An 18,172-nucleotide genomic window follows, 5' to 3' on the forward strand; every position below is an offset into this window, starting at 1 on the left:
TGACATGGCTGGATGGCATCACTGACTCGATGGACATGAGTCTGAGTGAACTCCGGGAGTTGGTGATGGACAGGGAGGCCTGACGTGCTGCGACTCATGGGATCGCAAAGAGTCGGACACGACTGAGCGACTGAAATGAACTTAACTGAACTGGTCTCACTTCTTTTGATTGTTTAATAATATTCCATTATTTGTATGTACCAGAGTTTTTTTTATCAATTTACCTGTTCAAAGATAGTTTGGTTGCTTCCAAAATTTGGCAATTATGCATAAAGTTTCTGTAAATATCTGTGTGTAGGCTTTTCTGTAAGCATAAGTTGTCAACTCATTGGGTAAATGCTAAGAAGCGTGGTTGCTAGACCATGTGGTAACAGTATATTTAGCTTTGTAATAAACTGAAGAACTGAAGAAGCGATTTCCAAAGTGGCTTTACCTTTTTTTTTTTTTTCCACTTTTCATTTCTGCCAGCAATGAGTAAGAGTCCTATTGATCCATATTCTTAACAACATTTACTGTCAGGATGTTCGGTTTTAGCCATTCTAATAGGTATGTAGTGGTATTTCATTGTTGTTTTAATTTGCATTTCCTTAATGAAGTATGCTGGTATTGGGTATTTTTCATATCTCCATGTGACATCTCAAGGGATTCTCCTCACCAGGACAGCTACTGGTTAATTTCTCAGTGTTCCGCCTCCACCACCACCATACAATACAATTACGGCAATTTTTTGCACAAATAATTCTTTGCATGTTCATGGCTTTGAATGCTCAACCTAACATTTCTTATTAGTGTCCAGAGAACAAACAGAGGAATTATTCCTTGATAGAAGAGACAGTTCCTCCAGCAAGATGGAAGAAAATGATGGTGGGAGCAGATATGTGCATGTATGTGCTGGATATAGATGTGTTTTAAATTTTAGTGTCTTGAATTTCTGTGAGTTTCTTACTGATTAGTTCTGATTTAACAGGCAAGATTTTCTGTCAAAGTTAAATAGGTAGGTTTTTGAATCAAGGTTGAAGGTTCGAATAGGGTGTGTACATGAAGCATTAATTAGGTGGGAATGGGAAAATGAGCTGACTTGAGCAGATGTGTAAATTTGCTGGGCTCTGTTGGTAGTCCACGTTGATAATCATTTAATGGCACCACTCTGCTCCCCTGGTGAGTACCTAAATCTAGTTGTTAATTTGGTCTATAATAATGTGGGGATGGATCAGAAAGAATGGAGGAAAAGATTTAAAGGATTTGAGAATACTTAGAAGAAACTTGGGGCTTCCCAGGTGGCACAAGTAGTAAAGAACCTGCTTGCCAATGCAGGAGACACATGAAACACAGGTTTGAGCCCGAGTCAGGAAGATCCCCTGGAGGAGGGCATGGAAACCCACTCCAATATTCTTGCCTGGAGAATCCCATGGACAGAGGAGCCTGGAAGTTTACAGTCCATAGGTTCCCAGAGTCAAAACACGACTGAAGCAACTTAGCAGCAGCAGCAGAAGAAGAAATTTATTATTAATGTAATGAAGAGCATGGAATCTAAACTTAATTTTAGATCAAGTTTCCACCAGTTTCTTCTGTTCATGGAATTTTCCAGGTAAGAATACCGGAGTGAGTTGCCATTCCCTTCTCCAGGAGATCTTCCCAACCCAGGAATCAAACCCAGATCTCCTGCATTGCAGGCAGATTCTTTAACGTCTGAGCAACTAGGGAAGCTAGTAAGGGTGCAATAAATTTTGACATGCATTTCTGACAAGAGTAAAAATTAATAGTAACTTCTCTAGAAGCAATTTTCCAATGTGCCAGATGAGTCTAAAATCTTGATATCCTTCCTTAAGGCTAAAATCATGCAAAGCTTGGGACTTCCCTGGTGGTCCAGTGGCTAAGACTCCACACCCCTAATGCAGGGGGCCTGAGTTCGCTCCCTGGTCAAGGAACTAGATGCCATATGTCACAACTAAGATATGAATATGTATGTAGTTATAGTTGTTACAATTATATATATATATATACACACATAAATTCTGGGTGATTATACACCAAAATGAACAACAAATTTCTCTGTGTAGTAGAATCAAGTGCAACTTTAATCTTCATCTTATTACTTTTCTATAGAATATTTATATAAAAGAAGATGTGTTCAAAAGAAGTGTAAACAATATGGTCTCATGTTGTAGAGAAAGTAGTACTTCACCTTGAGATGAAGTGGTTGTAATGACCTCACTGGGTAGGTGACACCAAGATCAGCCTTGAAAGATAAATGGTGTGAATTCATTAAAAGGTCAAGAAAAGTAGAGGACATTCCAGGCAAATGGATCATTTAGGAAAAATGTACCAAGACACCTGAAAACATGACTGAACATGGAGAAGTTAGAGATATGCAGTTCCTTGAGACAGAATCATAGATTGCATGAAAGTGACATGGAAATAGTTGCTGGTAAGGAAGCCTGCATTTATTCTGTACCATTTTGAGGGGAATGATCTTTGAGAAACAATCCCCAAAAGCCAAAAGTTAGAAGTATAGCACCTCTTCACGCCCATCATACTTTGAGTAAGCATATGAAGAAATGAAGGTTTTACATGAGTGTCCAGAGATGTGTGAGATGTCTTGAGACTTAACAGCCCAAGACAGAAAGCCTACTTTTTCTTAATCTGATTGGGACTTAATATAACATTTGACTATTCCCAAAGTTGAACTGAATATTAATGAGTTAGACATGACTGCCAGAGAACAACCTGTCCACTCCCAAATCACTAGGATCACTGTTGACATCAAGACAAAAAACCCATACCAGATGTTTACTTGGATGGCATCACAGGCATACTTGGCCAAGCCAATGTGTTCACAGAATGTATGTGGGAGGATGTTATTTCTGCAAAAATGCAGCCTCCTCAGAAGAAATACCATGGGGAAAATTATACAATGTGCTCTCAAGAAAACAGCCACACCAATTTTCCCTATCACAAAGTCAGTGAGTATTGTGGTATATCTCAGTGGGTAACATATTGCAATGTAGCAATCAAATGCCATAATTAGCAAGATGCCTGACTCAGAAATGAAGGAGGAATGCTGAAAGTAGAGTTGGGCAATGAAGCTATTAAGAGAGATTTCCCAACTGTTGTACCAGAAAATGGCCAATGCCTTGGGTTCTGTGGTGGAGGCAAAGACAATGTCAACTGCAGCCAGCAGAGGAAAAGATACATAGGTTCATGGAGGCTGCTCTTGATGAGGACGATGAAGATGAGTGGACCATTTCCAAGGAGGGCAAAGATAGGAGATGAAGAAGGGGATGGAAATCCACATGTGTAGGTCTTCTCGGCCTGGAATGCCCAGCAGATAGAAGACTATATGGTTAACATCAGTGTGGTTGAAGCCATCCAGTCCTAAGACAGGTTAATGTGGACTTATCCTGAATTTCTCCTAATAGAGACAAAGAGAAATACAAGTTATATATGTTTTGCTAGGTTTTCTGCTTAATTATATCAAATTCAGCTCAGTTCAGTCACTCAGTCATGTCCAACTCTTTGCGACCCCATGAATTGCAGCACGCCAGGCTTCCTTGTCCATCACCAACTCCCGAAGTTCACACAAACTCTTGTCCATCAGGTCGGTGATGCCATCCAGCCATCTCATCCTCTGTCCTCCCCTTCTCCTCCTGCCCCCAATCCCTCCCACCATCAGAGTCTTTTCCAATGAGTCAACTCTTCACATCAGGTGGCCAAAGTATTGGAGTTTTGGCTTTAGCATCACTACTTCCAAAGAACACCCAGGACTGATCGCCTTTAGGATGGACTGGTTGGATCTCCTTGCAGTCCAAGGGACTCTCAAGAGTCTTCTCCAACACCACAGTTCAAAAGCATCAATTCTTCAGCGCTCAGCCTTCTTCACAGTCCAAATTTCACATCCATACATGACCACAGGAAAAACCATAGCCTTGACTAGATGGACCTTTCTTGGTAAAGTAATGTCTCTGCTTTTGAATATGCTACCTAGGTTGGTCATAACTTTTCTTCCAAGGAGTAAGCGTCTTTTAATTTCATGGGTGCAATCACCATCTGCAGTGATTTTGGAGCCCCCCAAAATCAAGTCTGACACTGTTTCCACTGTTTCCCCATCTATTTCCCATGAAGTGATGGGACCGGATGCCATAATCTTCGTTTTCTGAATGTTGAGCTTGAAGCCTACTTTTTCACTCTCCTCTTTCACTTTCATCAAGAGGCTTTTTAGGTCCTCTTCACTTTCTGCCATAAGGGTGGTGTCATCTGCATATCTGAGGTTATTGATATTTCTCCCAGCAATCTTGATTCCAGCTTGTGTTTCTTCCAGTCCAGCGTTTCTCATGATGTACTCTGCATAGAAGTTGAATAAGCAGGGTGACAATATACAGCCTTGATGTACTCCTTTTCCTATTTCCTATTTCCTAGGGGTCAAACCCACATCTCTTATGTCTCTGGCACTGTTAGGAAGGTTCTTTACTTCTAGCACCACCTGAGAAGCCCAATATCAGTGTGTTGTTCCATGTCCAGTTCTAACTGTTGCTTCTTGACCTGTATATAGATTTCTCAAGAGGCAAATCAGGTCGTCTGGTATTCCCATCTCTTTCAGAATTTTCCACAGTTTATTGTGATCCATACAGTCAAAGCTTTTGGCATAGTCAATAAAGCAGAAATAGATGTTTTTCTGGAACTCTTTTGCTTTTTCCATAATCCAGCAGATGTTGGCAATTTGATCTCTGGTTCCTCTGCCTTTTCTAAAACCAGCTTGAACATCTGGAAGTTCACAGTTCACATACTGTTGAAGCCTGCCTTGGAGAATTTTTAGCTTATTTTACTAGCGTGTGAGATGAGCGCAATTGTGCGATAGTTTGAACATTCTTTGGCATTGCCTTTCTTTGGGATTGGAATGAAAACTGACCTTTTCCAGTCCTGTGGCCACTGCTGAGTTTTCCAGATTTGCTGGCATATTGAGTGCAGCACTTTCACAGCATCATCTTTCAGGATTTGAAACAGCTCCACTGGAATTCCATCACCTCCACTAGCTTTGTTCGTAGTGATGCTTTCTAAGGCCCACTTGACTTCACATTCCAGGTTGTCTGGCTCTAGGTGGGTGATCATGCTAAGTCTCTTCAGTCATGTCTGACTCTTTGCAACTCTATGAACTATAGCCTTCCATCTCCTCTTTCTATGGGATACTCCAGGCAAGAATGCTGGTATGGGTTTCCATGTCTTCCTCCAAGGAGGGGATCTTCCCAACCTAGGGGTCTAACCCACATCTCTTATGTCTCTGGCACCGTTAAGAAGGTTCTTTACCTCTAGCACCACCTGAGAAGCCCAATATCATATAGGGAAATCCAAATGAACTTCTTGGCCAACCCAAGAATATTAGTAACTATAGTTAAAATGATATCTATTAGATCTCTAGAAGTTATTCATCCTACATAACTGGAAAATTGTACTCTTTGTATGTGAATGTTCAGGGATGACACAAGATATCTCAAAGGATGATAACCTCAAGAAAAATAGTTGAAGAAATTAAAAGGCAAAACACAGTACTCATCCATCATCTAATCAATCTAGTGATGTGAAGGATACATGAGTTTGGAAACTCACAAGTTCTGGATGAAGTTTGCTCAGTCAAACATGACATACATTCTCTGTTGCTTTGACAGCAGAAAATATAAATTCTGAAAACTTCCTGGTGAACTTCCACTGGAAATAGAATTCACTATTTTCTAGTATCCAGTTTACCATATTGTTTCCACCCACCAATTCTATAGCTTATGTCATCAATAAATACAAAACCTGAAAACTTTTTGTCCTCCAAAGTTATTTCTACTTTGGGAAAAATATGTGGGCCATCTGCTGTTGGATTTGCTTCATCTTGTTCCCATAAATGATGGGGTTCAGCATAGGTGGAGCCAGAACACAGACATTAGCCAACAAGATGTGAATATGAGGTGGAATGTGATGACCAAACATCTGAGTCAGGGTTGTGAAGATGGCAGGTCCATTAAAGAGAATGATGATGCAAACATGGGAGCCACACATGATGAGAGCTTTCTGACAAGCATCTTGGGAAGACATGTGGAAGACAGCATAGAGAATCAGCATGCAGGAAACAAAAATTAGCAGGGTATCTAAAACCACTGGTGACATTAGAACAAAGAGTCTATACCAGATGCTCACTCAAATGTCATTACAAGCATTGGCCAAGCCAATGTGTTCACAATAGGTGTGTGGGATGACATTATTTTGGCAGAAAGTCAATCTTTTCCAAAGAAATACTATAGGGAAAATCATACAATAACCTCTCAGAAAGATGATAACACCAATTTTCCCAATCAATGTATGTGTAATAGTGGTGTATATCAGTGGGTAGCATATGGCAATGTAGCAGTCAAATACCATCACCAGCAAAATCCCTGACTCAAACATGAAAGTGCAATGGATGATGAAGAACTGAGTGATGCAGCAATCCAGAGAGATCTCCCCAACATGGAACCAGAAGATGGCCAAGGCCTGAGGGACTGTTCACGTGGAGAGGACAGGTCTGTTCCAGCCAGCATGAAGAGGAAGAAGTATAGCGTTCAGGGAGGCTGCACTTTGTAACAATGATGAAGATGAGGAGGTTGTCCCCCAACAAAGCAAGGACATAGGAAATGAAGAAGGGGATGGAAATCCACATGTGCTGGACCTCAAGGCCAGGGATGCCCAGCAAGCAGAAGACTGTGTGACTGACACCAGTGTGGTTTAAGGCAAGTGTATCTGGGGCAACTTTTAGAGACATCACCTCAGACTCACAGAGCAGACAGAGATGAAAATCCAGATTTTCCTGGAATATTCTTTGTGAAGTCACAAAGACTTTTGGCTTTGTGATAAAGACTTTTATCTCGCACACTCTATCTTCTGTGAACAAGCAAATAAGAAACATGAAAAGTCAACAATATATGTTCTCTGTTTAAATGAGTTATAGTCTCATTAAAAGATATGCATATCCCCAGATAATCAAATAAAACATACTATTGTATATATTTCTCCTACAAACAGAGGATTATGAACATTAAGTGAAAATCATTATATGTATCTGGAAAGGTTGTAAGAATTTTCTTGAATTTGAACTTGAACTTCACCTTGGTGGTTAGTTTATTATAAGAAGAAGAATGAAAAAAAGAGGAATGAATAGAGGAAAAGTGGGTATTCAGATAGAAGTATAGCATATCCATGAACACAGCTTGTTCAGATCCAGGCGACTGTGCATACAGGATACTGAAGAGAGCAGGATAGGAGGAAGTACTGGAGATTTGGCCAAATGGATGAATGTGAGATTTGAAATCCCTCATATACACTTGTGAATGGATTCAAGAGACATTTTAAGGGGTAACATGACAGGGCCTGTGTGTCTGAGGTGAGGCATTCCTCTGGCTTATACTTTAGGGACCTAAGTTAAGATGTGGCTGAAATTAGAAAATAGGGCATTGACATTTGGAAGATTTTTTTCAGCAGGTGGAAATATTGTCATCCGGTTCTTAGTGTTCATTCATTCATCCATTAATCTGGTCAGTCAGGAAGCAGAAACAAATTTTCAGGCACCACACTACAAACCGGGGATATAGAAAAATAGTAATTTGCCTGAGTCCTATTGGCCTTTTGTTTGAAAGAAAACCAATCTACAAGCAGGTTCATTGAAGAATTGGAGACAAACGTTAATTCCCCCTAACAAAGGAGTATTTTAAACTTTCTCGCTCTGTAGCTAAGTTGTATCTTATGCTTATCAAAAATAAGTCTTTACTCCTGATGTTTCTTTCTGAGGAGGAAAATCTACTCCAATTTATGTTCTGCCATCAGATTCAGCAATCCTAGGAGTCCAGTCAGCTGGCTCAGTCAGGGCACTCTCTCCTCAAGGGCACATGGCTGCTCTGGAGAAGATTCTTTGCAGCCAGAACAGCTGACCTTCCACAGGAAAACAGATGGGATGACAGCAGAGGGACGTTAGGGCAGGTGTGTGACTCAGAGGTGATTAGGAAAGGAAACCAGAAAAATAGCAGGAAGGAAAAGGACGAGGATGACACAAATTAACAAAGGCAGGACTGGTCTGGAGGGCAAATTATGAAAGCTCCAAGTAATTGGGGAAAGAAAGGAGCAAAGAGAACTTTTAAACTGGGGCCAGACAGAAATACCAAGAAGCTCAGTGGTGAATTTCCCTGTGACATTGGTTCTCTGACCAAATTAGAGTACCTTGGTCTGATACAAGTCCAGGAGGCTCCTGCCCCATAGTTCTCTTGTCACACCTGCCTGAGAGGTTCCTGGTCTACTTCCTGTGTCCTGTTTTAGGAGTCTAGGACAGATCTTTGTCATTGTCAGGGCTTTTAACATATTTGAAGAAAGGTCTTTAGTCTAAGTCAATATCTCTTCTGTTTTCTGATGTCTGGTTGAATTATTAGGACCCTTGTCATATATTGGATCACTTTACATTCTTTATAAAACTGGCATTGAAACATGTATAATATCATATGTGAAACAAATCGCCAGTCCAGGTTCGATGCAGGATACAGGATGCTTGGGGCTGGTGCACGGGAATGATCCAGAGAGATGATTATGGGGTGGGAGGTGGGAAGGGGGTTCAAGATTGGGAACTCATGTACACCCGTGGCTGATTCATGTCAATGTATGGCAAAACCAATACAGTATTGTAAAGCAAAATAAAGTAAAAATTAAAATTTTTAAAAAAAAAACTGCATTAACCTCAGCTACCTACAGACTCTCCACTTCCCTTCCCAAACCTCACCCTCCACATGGGCTGTAACCAACTAGTTTGATGCCTCTGATTTTTGCCAGGCATTCTGCGCATATGTCAATAGCCTCCAAGAGGCTTGTCCCCTCTGGCCTGTCTAAGACATAAGACCAGCCCAGTCTTTATCTTCATCCTGGAACCACCCTACCCTTGGGCATCTATTCACTCACCAGCCTTTCCTGAGTCTTCAGAAACAGACATTAAGATGGTGATGAAAGTCAGTTTGTTGGGATCTGGACACTTGGCTGTTTATCCGCTGACAGGAGAGCCCTTAGGGGAACACTTACATCAGAGCCCCAGGGACAGCTGTCTCCACCAGCCGTGCCTCCTCCCAAATGGCCAAGATCTAGTCCTTTAAGTTCATCCATGCACCACGCCTCCCCTCAGCCTTTCCCCACTGTTTCCTCTCCTGCACTCCTCACATGCTCAGATCTTCACTTCTCACTGAGTGTTCATTTTTAGGATGTTTTACAACAAAAGTCTCTCCCAGTAAAACCAGCTTTTCCACAGTCCTGTTTTAATACCTACACTGCCATTAAATATTGAGCTAATAGGTATTAATGTGATGTTCAATCTTCTGTATCAATGCATAAATTTTTACATAAACATGATTTACAAATTTTTGTTTTTCTTGTGAGGATGAGTTGATTTATATTTATCTCTGGACTAGTTGTACCAGTCATATTTTTGGGTCATTGATAATATCTCCACTTTTTTCTAAGGGTACAAAAATATCCATGTACAGTTGGTAGATCACCTATGATTCTTGATATTTGTGTCACACTTTGTTTCATTCACCGACCTAGAGTATCATTCCATTTACTGCTTAGTCACCAAAAATACACATTTATTTTTGGTGAGAAAATAAATGTGAAAAGGTGCTAATGTTTTTGTATATTCTTCTAAAGTAATTTTATTTACTCATCCTGAAATCTTGTGGGCTTCCCAGTGGCTCAGATGGTTAAAAAATCTTCCAGCAATGCAGGAGATCCAGGTTTGATCCCTGGATTGGGAAGATTTCCTGGAGAAGGGAATGGCAACCCACTCAGTAGTCTTAAAAACTGGAGTCATGCTGATGTATGCCAAAACCAATACAATATTGTAAAGGAATTAACCTCCAATTAAAATAAATAAAAATTTTAATGTAAATTTATTTATTTTAATTGGAGGTTAATTCCTTTACAATATTGTATTGGTTTTGCCATACATCAACATGAATCTGCCACAAGTATACACGGGTTCCCCATCCTGAACCCACCTCCCTACTCCCTCCCTGTACCATCCCTCTGAGTCTTCCCAGTGCACCAGTCCCAAGCATCCAGTATCATACATTGAACCTGGACTGGTGATTCATTTCATATATGATATTTTACATGTTTCAATGCCATTCTCCCAAATCATCCCACCCTTGCCCTCTCCCACAGAGTCCAAAAGACTGTTCTATACATCTGTGTCTCTTTTGCTCTCTCATATACAGGGTTATCGTTACCATCTTTCTAAATTCCAAATATATGCATTAGTATACTGTATTGGTGTTTTTCTTTCTGGCTTACTTCACTCTGTATAATAGGCTCCAGTTTCATCCACCTCATTAGAACTGATTTAAATGTATTCTTTTTAATGGCTGAGTAATACTCCATTGAGGAGAAGGCAATGGCAACACACTCCAGTACTCTTGCCTGGAAAATCCCATGGATGGAGGAGCCTGGTGGACTGCAGTCCATGGGGTCGCTAAGAGTCAGACAAGACTGAGCAACTTCACTTTCACTTTTCACTTTCATGCATTGGAGAAGGAAATGGCAACCCACTCCAATGTTCTTACCTGGAGAATCCCTGGGATGGCATAGCGTGGTGGGCTGCCGTCTATGGGATCGCACAGAGTTGGACACGACTGAAGCAACTTAGCAGCAGCAGCAATACTCCATTGTGTATATGTACCACAGCTTTCTCATCCATTCATCTGCTGATGGACATCTAGGTCGTTTCTATGTCCTGGCTATTATAAACAGTGCTGCGATGAACATTGGGGTACATGTGTCTCTTTCAATTCTGGTTTCCTTGTTGTGTATGCCCAGCAATGGGATTGCAATGGGATTGCTGGGCATAAGGCAGTTCTATTTCCAGTTTTTTAAGGAATCTCCACACTGTTCTCCATAGTGGCTGTACTAGTTTGCATTCCCACCAACAGTGGAAGAGGGTTCCCTTTTCTCCACACCTTCTCCAGCATTTATTGCTTATAGACTTTTGGGTCGCAGCCATTCTGACTGGCGTGAAATGGTACCTCATTGTGGTTTTGATTTGCATTTCTCTGATAATGAGTAATGTTGAGCATCTTTTCATGCGTTTGTTAGCCATATGTATGTCTTCTTTGGAGAAATGTCTATTTAGTTCTTTGGCCTATTTTTTGATTGAGTCATTTATTTTTCTGGAATTGAGCAGCAGAAGTTGATTGTATATTATATTTAAAAAATAAAACTGGAGAATTCCAAGCACAGAGGAGCCTGTTGGGCTACTGTCCATGGGGTCACAAACAGTTGGACACAACTGAGCAACTTACACATCCTGAATGCACACATGAAATTTTTAAACTTAGAAATAACCTTATATTCCACAAATTATGTAAGTACTATTGTCAATGGGCTTACCTGGCGGCTTCACAGTAAAGAATCCACCTGTAAAGCAGGAGACAAGGGTTTGATCCCTGGATCAGAAAGATCCCCTGAAGGAGGAAAGGGCAATCCACTCCAGTATTCTTGCCTGGGAAATTCCATGGACAGAGACTGACAGGCTACAGTCCATGGGGCCACAAGTGTCAGACTCAGTTTAGCCACTAAACCACCACCCCCACTTTCGTACATTACTTTTTCCAAGACACAGAAAGACAGTTATCTCACCTTTTAAAAACAAACTGTTTTGATATAAATACACACAATTTTTCATAAACCACTTCTAAGTCCTATAACTCTACCTTTTATTTGTTTGGTCAGACACTTCCTCTGTTTCTCTAGTGTGCAGTGTCCCTCACCGAGATGAATAAAAAAAGAAACCTGACTTTGTTGAACTGCAGATTTATTTCTGAAGTTCTTACACTGATAGGAAAGCACAGAGTCACTAAACTCCAACCTCCCAGACCAGTCAGAATTCTACCCTTGTTTAGTTGTTTTTGATGGCTAAGCATTGCCATGGGCACTATGGTCTTGTACAATACTTTAAGCCATACGGGGGTGGGGGGGGGGGGAATCATTATTTTTTGATGAAATAGACTTTATAAAACAAGCTCTGCTAGATAAAAATTTCTGTTAAATTTGAATCACACTGGTATGTTAATTTAACAAATTTTCATTTAATTGTTTCCAGTGTAATAGAACACATAAATGATCCTAGTAATAATAAGTCATATTTTCTTATTACTTCATAGATATTCAACCTGGTCAGAAACAACTTAAGTATAAATTCTTTTTACTCTCAAGAATCTCTCCTATATGAAAAATATTCTCTTGAAATTTTTTTCAGTTCAGTTCAGTCGCTCAGTCGTGTCCGACTCTTTGCGATCCCATGAATCGCAGAACGCCAGGCCTCCCTGTGAATCGCAGAACGCCAGGCCTCCCTGTCCATCACCAACACCCGGAGTTCACTCAGACTCACGTCCATCGAGTCCGTGGTGCCATCCAGCCATCTCATCCTCGGTCATCCCCTTCTCCTCCTGCCCCCAATCCCTCCCAGCATCAGAGTCTTTTCTAATGAGTCAACTCATAGCATGAGCTTCAGCTTTAGCATCATTCCTTCCCAAGAAATCCCAGGGTTGATCTCCTTCAGAATGGACTGGTTGGATCTCCTTGCAGTCCAAGGGACTCTCAAGAGTCTTCTCCAACACCACAGCTCAAATCATCAATTCTTCAGCACTCAGCCTTCTTCATGCATGTGTTTTTTAGAAGTATGTTGTTTAACCTGTAAATATTTGGATATTTTCAAGCTTTCTGTCATTGATTTCTGGTCTGAGAATATACTTTATAAGACTGATATTTTTAAAATATGTTAAGGTGTGCTTTACAGCCCAGAATGAGGTCTTCTTGTTTGTTGTTCAGTCACTATGTCACATCCAACACTGTGACCCCATGAACTGCAGCATATCAGGCTTCCCTATCCTTTTCTATCTCCCTCAGCTTGCTCAAACTTATGTCCATTGAGTCAGTGATGTCATCCAACCATCTCCTCCTCTGTCACCCCCTTCTCCTCTTGCCCTCATTCTTTCCTAGCATCAGGGTCTTTTCCAAATGAGTTGGTTCTTCACATCAGGTGGCCAAAGTACTGGAGCTTCAGCTTCAGCATTAGTCATTCCAATGAATATTCAGGGTTGATTTCCTTTAGGATTGACTGGCTTGATCTCCTTGCAGTCCAAGGGACTCTCAAGAGTCTTCTCCAACACCACAGTTCAAAAGCATCAATTTTACAGCACTCAGCCTTCTTTATAGTCCAACTCTCACATCCACGCATGACTACTGGAAAAGCCATAGCTTTGATTACACAGACCTTTATTGGCAAAGTGATATCTCTGCTTTTTAAAACACTGTCCAGGTTGTCATAGCTTTTTTTCCAAGAAGCAACCATCTTCTAATTTCATGGCTGCAGTCACTGTCTGCAGTGATTTTGGAGCCCAAGAAAATGAAATCTGACATTGTTTCCACTTTTTCCCCATCTATTTGCCATGAAGTGATGGGACCAGATGCCATGATCTTAGGTTTTTGAATGTTGAGTTTTAAGCCAGCTCTTTCACTCTCCACTTCCACCCTCGTCAAGAAGCTCTTCTTCACTTTCTTCTTCACTTTCTGCCATTAAAGTGATATCATCTGAATATCTGAGGTTCTTGGTATTTCTCCAAGCAATCTTGATTTCAGCTTGTGAGTCATCCAGCCCAGCGTTCTGTATGATGTACTCTGCATATAAGTTAAATAAGCAGGGTGGCGATATACAGCCTTGACTTATACTTTTCCCAGTTTTGAACCAGTCTGTTGTTCCATGTCCAGTTGGTTTCTCAGGAGGCAAGCAAGGTGGTATGGTATTCTCATCTCTTCAAGAATATTCCTCAGTTTATTGTGATCCACACAGTCAAAGGCTTTAGCATAGTCAATGAAGCAGAAGTACAATTGTTGTTGTTTTTTTAATTTCCTTGCTTTTTCTATGATCTAGTGAATGTTGGCAATTTCATCTCTGGTTCCTCTACCTCTTCTAAATACAACCTGTAGAATGAAGTCTAGTCCAGTGAATATTCTAGGTGAACTTGAAAATGATCTTTGTTCTGCTGTGATTGAAGATAGTACTCTACAAATGTCTATTAGAACATGTTAGTTCATAGTTGTGTTATATTAACTATATCTTTATGGATGTTCTGCCTGCCAGATCTATCAGTACTGAAAGAAGGGTGATAAAGTTTCCAACTACATAATGGATTTGTCTCTATCTCCATGCAGTTCTATTTGGTTTTGGCTCACATAATTTGACTTCTACTGTCAGGCATATACACACTTCAATTGTTGTGTCTTCTTGGAGAATCAATAATTCTATCCTTCATAATGCACTTCTTTCCCCCTGAAAATTTTCACTGTTCTGAGATATGCTTTATCTCAAGTTAGTGTTTGCAAGGTATGTCTTACTCCATCATATTATTTTTAACCCATCTGATTCTTTACAGTTAAGATAAATTTCTTATAGACAACATATAGTTGAATTTTTCTTTATTGTGGTAAAACACACATACACGAAACATGAAATCTACCATCTTAGAATTTTAAATACACAGTACAGCACCATTAACTCTAAGCACAATGTTGTTCAAGAGACCTCTCAGAACCTTTTCATCTTGTATGACTGAGTCTATAGCCCACTGAACAGCAATTCCCTATTTCCCTCTCTCCCCAGTGCCTAGCAACCACCATTCTACTCTCTGCTTCTATGAGTTTGACTATTTAGACACCTCATGTAAGTGGAATCCTGCAGTATTAGTCCTCCTATGACTAGCTTATTCCACTTGGTATGGTGTCCTTGAGGTCTATTTATGTTTTGGCAAATGGTAAAATTTTACTCTTTCTCATGGATAAATATTGCACCTAGATGTGTGTGTGTGATACTACATCTTTTTCTCTATTCACTGGTACCTGGATAATGATGTTGTTTCCATATGTCTCTTCAAGATCCTGATTACAATTACTTTTAATAGACATCCAGAAGTGGATTTGCTGGATCGTGTAATAGTTCTATTTTTAATTTTTAATTTTTTGAGGAAATTTAGTACTGCTTTTCACAGTAGCTGAACCAATTTACATTCCTACCAACAAACAGTGCACAAGGTTTCCCTTTTCTCCACATCCTCCACAAGCTTGCTTTCTCTTTTTTATTAAAATAGCCTATTTCTATAAAATAGCTCTCTCTTTTCTTTTTTAAAAAAACAAGTGTGAAATGATTAATAATTTTGGTCTTGATTTTCATTCCCTGATGATTTGTGATGTTGAGAAATTTTCATGTTCTTTTTGATTCTTTGTAAGTCTTTTTTTTTTCTGACTCTGACCCCATGTATATGTTTATTTTTTTAATATAAATTTATTTATTTACAATATTGGATTGGTTTTGCCATACATCAACATGAATCCACCACGGGTGTATACGTGTTCCCCATCCTGCAGCTCCCTCCCACCTCCCTCCCCATACCAGCCCCAGGCATCCTGTATCATGCAGGCAGTTTGGATATTTTTGCTATGGAGCTGTATGAGTTCCCTACATATATATTTTGGATAATAACCCTTACAAGATATGTGTTCTGCAAATATATTCTCTCATTCCATACTTTGCATGTTTATTTCATAAATTGTTCCTTTTGCTGTGTAAAACATTTGAGTTAGATGTAGTCTCACTTGTTGATTTTTGTTTTTGTTGTTTGTGCTTTTGTGTCATACATAAAAAATTATGGCCAAGATAAACTCAAGAAATTTTTTCCTTTAGGAGTTTAATGGCTTGGAGTCTGAGTTTAGATCTTTAATCCATTTTGAGAGGCTTGTGTGTGTGTGTGTGTGTGTGATGTATGATGGGCATCCAATTTCATTTTTTTCCTGATTACCCAGTTTTCCTAATATTATTTGTTAAACAGACTATCTTTCTCTGTTGAGCATTCTTGACCATAGTTAACCAGATATGTAAAAGCTTATTTCTGGGCTCCATTCTGCTTCATTGGTTTGTCTGTTTTTATGACACCTCATGTGAAGAGTTGACTCATTGGAAAAGACTCTGATGCTGGGAAGGATTGGGGGCAGGAGGAGAAGCGGATGACAGAGGATGAGATGGCTAGATGGCGTCACTGACTTGATGGATGTGAGTCTGAGTAAACTCCGGGAGTTGGTGATGGACAGGGAGGCCTGGCATGCTGTGATTCATGGGGTCACAAAGAGTCGGACATGACTGAATGACTGAACTGAACTGAACTGAACTGATGCCAATCCCATACTGTTCTGATCAATATAGCTTGGTAACAGTGTTTAAAATAACTACAGAATTATAGGTAGTTGTAAAAAACAATATAAAGAGTAGCCCCTCATACAATTCACCTAATTTTACCCAAGAGTAACATCTTGCATAACTATAGCAGAATATCTAAACAAAAAATGACATTAATAAAATCCACATATTTTATTTAGATGTTAAAAATTTTACATGCACTTATTTCAAGGGAGTGGTTCTAGACAATTTTATCATATGTATAGGTTTTTATAAGCATCAGCACAATCAACAGAGTGTTCCTGTTGGGCTCCACAGGCTTTTGAGACCTGTGCTTGCCCAGATTTAAGATGGAAAAAAAGAGGACTTCCCTGATAGCTCAGTTGGTGAGGAATCCACCTGCAATGCAGGAGACCTGGTTCCATTCCTGGGTTGGGAAGATCTGCTGGAGAAGGGTTAGGCTACCCACTCCAGTATTCTTGGACTTCCCTTGTGACTTAGCTGGTAAAGAATCTGTCTGCAATGTGGGAGACCTGGGTTTGATCCCTGGGCTGGGAAGATCCCCTAGAGAAGGGAAAAGCTACCCACTCCAGTATTCTGGCCTGGAGAATTCCATGGACTGTATAGTCCATGGGGTCCCAAAGAGTCAGACATGACTGAGTGACTTTCACACACACACACACACACACACACACACACACACACACACACACACACACAAGATGGAAGAAAGAGTCCAGAGTCAGCAACAGAGACGTCAATGGTATAATGGATGGGGGACTTAAATGTCTGAGGCAAGTTCCTTGCATGACACCCACGGTAAGTGGGGGTGACAGGAAGAACATGGTGGCAAACTTTGCTTCCTGGAGAAGGGGAGATTACTAGTTAGACGGGAATTGACATCAGGTGGGCTCATTAGTTACCAGGAAACCAGTAAATGGGGCATGTCCCCTCACTGTCCCTTTGATAAGAACAACAACTATCTGGGGTCTGGGGAAAGTACGTAGGAAGGTCAGTTATATGAGTAGGGTGTAGGTTAAGAGGCACTGGTTGGGCAGGGGATGTACAAAGAATGGAGGAGACTGACATGGCATCTTGCTGGAGACCCAGAAATTAGACTCATTTCCCAGTGAGGTCAGTGTTGTGGCTCAGCCCTCGAAAAAATTTCCATTTACTAGGACTGGGGAGGAAATGTAAGGCATCTAACAGTCACAATACAGGAGACAGCATGACAAGCAAAATACAAGCAGTAATCACATCTGAGATAATACTACACTCACTTATGGTTTTTTTGTCCTGGTCTGCAGTAATAGTTAGAAAATTCAAGTTTTCAGTAAAACAGGAACATTTACAAAATCATGTTTTATAAGAGCCACCTCTGAACTACAGCTACTCCGATCTGAATTTCAAATGAGTTCCCTTCCTCAGTGACCAAACCAGCTGTACAATGCATGTCTGAAAGGCCACAAAACAGGATGCTCTGGTCAGCAAAATTTAAGTTAAACTATGCAGAAGCCAGAATGACTTTCCCAGACCTCAGTGGGGCAGAGGTTTCCACCATTCCCCCTTTTGACTAAAAACCTTCCAATAGAAAACACTTCTGATCAGAATATTAATTCAGAGATGCTGGGGTGCTGACTGCTACACCAGGTTCAGATCATGTTCATCTGTGCTAAACCTCCGTTATATTCACCCACTCATTCACGTTGGGGGAAAACTAATCAGAATGTGTGAGGCCGAGACATATGTTAATGAGGAAACACTTTAGCGGCCATACATTTGTTTTAACTTTTTATTTTGTGTTGAGGTATAGCCGATTAATAATGCTGTGATAGTTTCAAGTGAACAGTGAAGGGACTCAGTCATACATATACATGTATCCATTATCCCCCAAATTCCCCTCCCATC

The 18,172-nt window shown here is 40.4% G+C and overlaps 2 pseudogenes; both read right to left on the reverse strand.

Moving 5' to 3' along the window:
* Positions 1 to 2,638: 2,638 nt before the first annotated feature.
* Positions 2,639 to 5,742, reverse strand: LOC128059909 (olfactory receptor 52B4-like; annotated as a pseudogene).
* An 81-nt stretch (positions 5,743 to 5,823) lies between these two features.
* On the reverse strand, positions 5,824 to 6,778 carry LOC128059910 (olfactory receptor 52B4-like; annotated as a pseudogene).
* Between the last annotated feature and the right edge of the window lie 11,394 nt (positions 6,779 to 18,172).

This window comes from Budorcas taxicolor, chromosome 15 (genome assembly GCF_023091745.1).
Source record: "Budorcas taxicolor isolate Tak-1 chromosome 15, Takin1.1, whole genome shotgun sequence".
In the NCBI taxonomy this organism is placed as follows: domain Eukaryota; kingdom Metazoa; phylum Chordata; class Mammalia; order Artiodactyla; family Bovidae; genus Budorcas; species Budorcas taxicolor.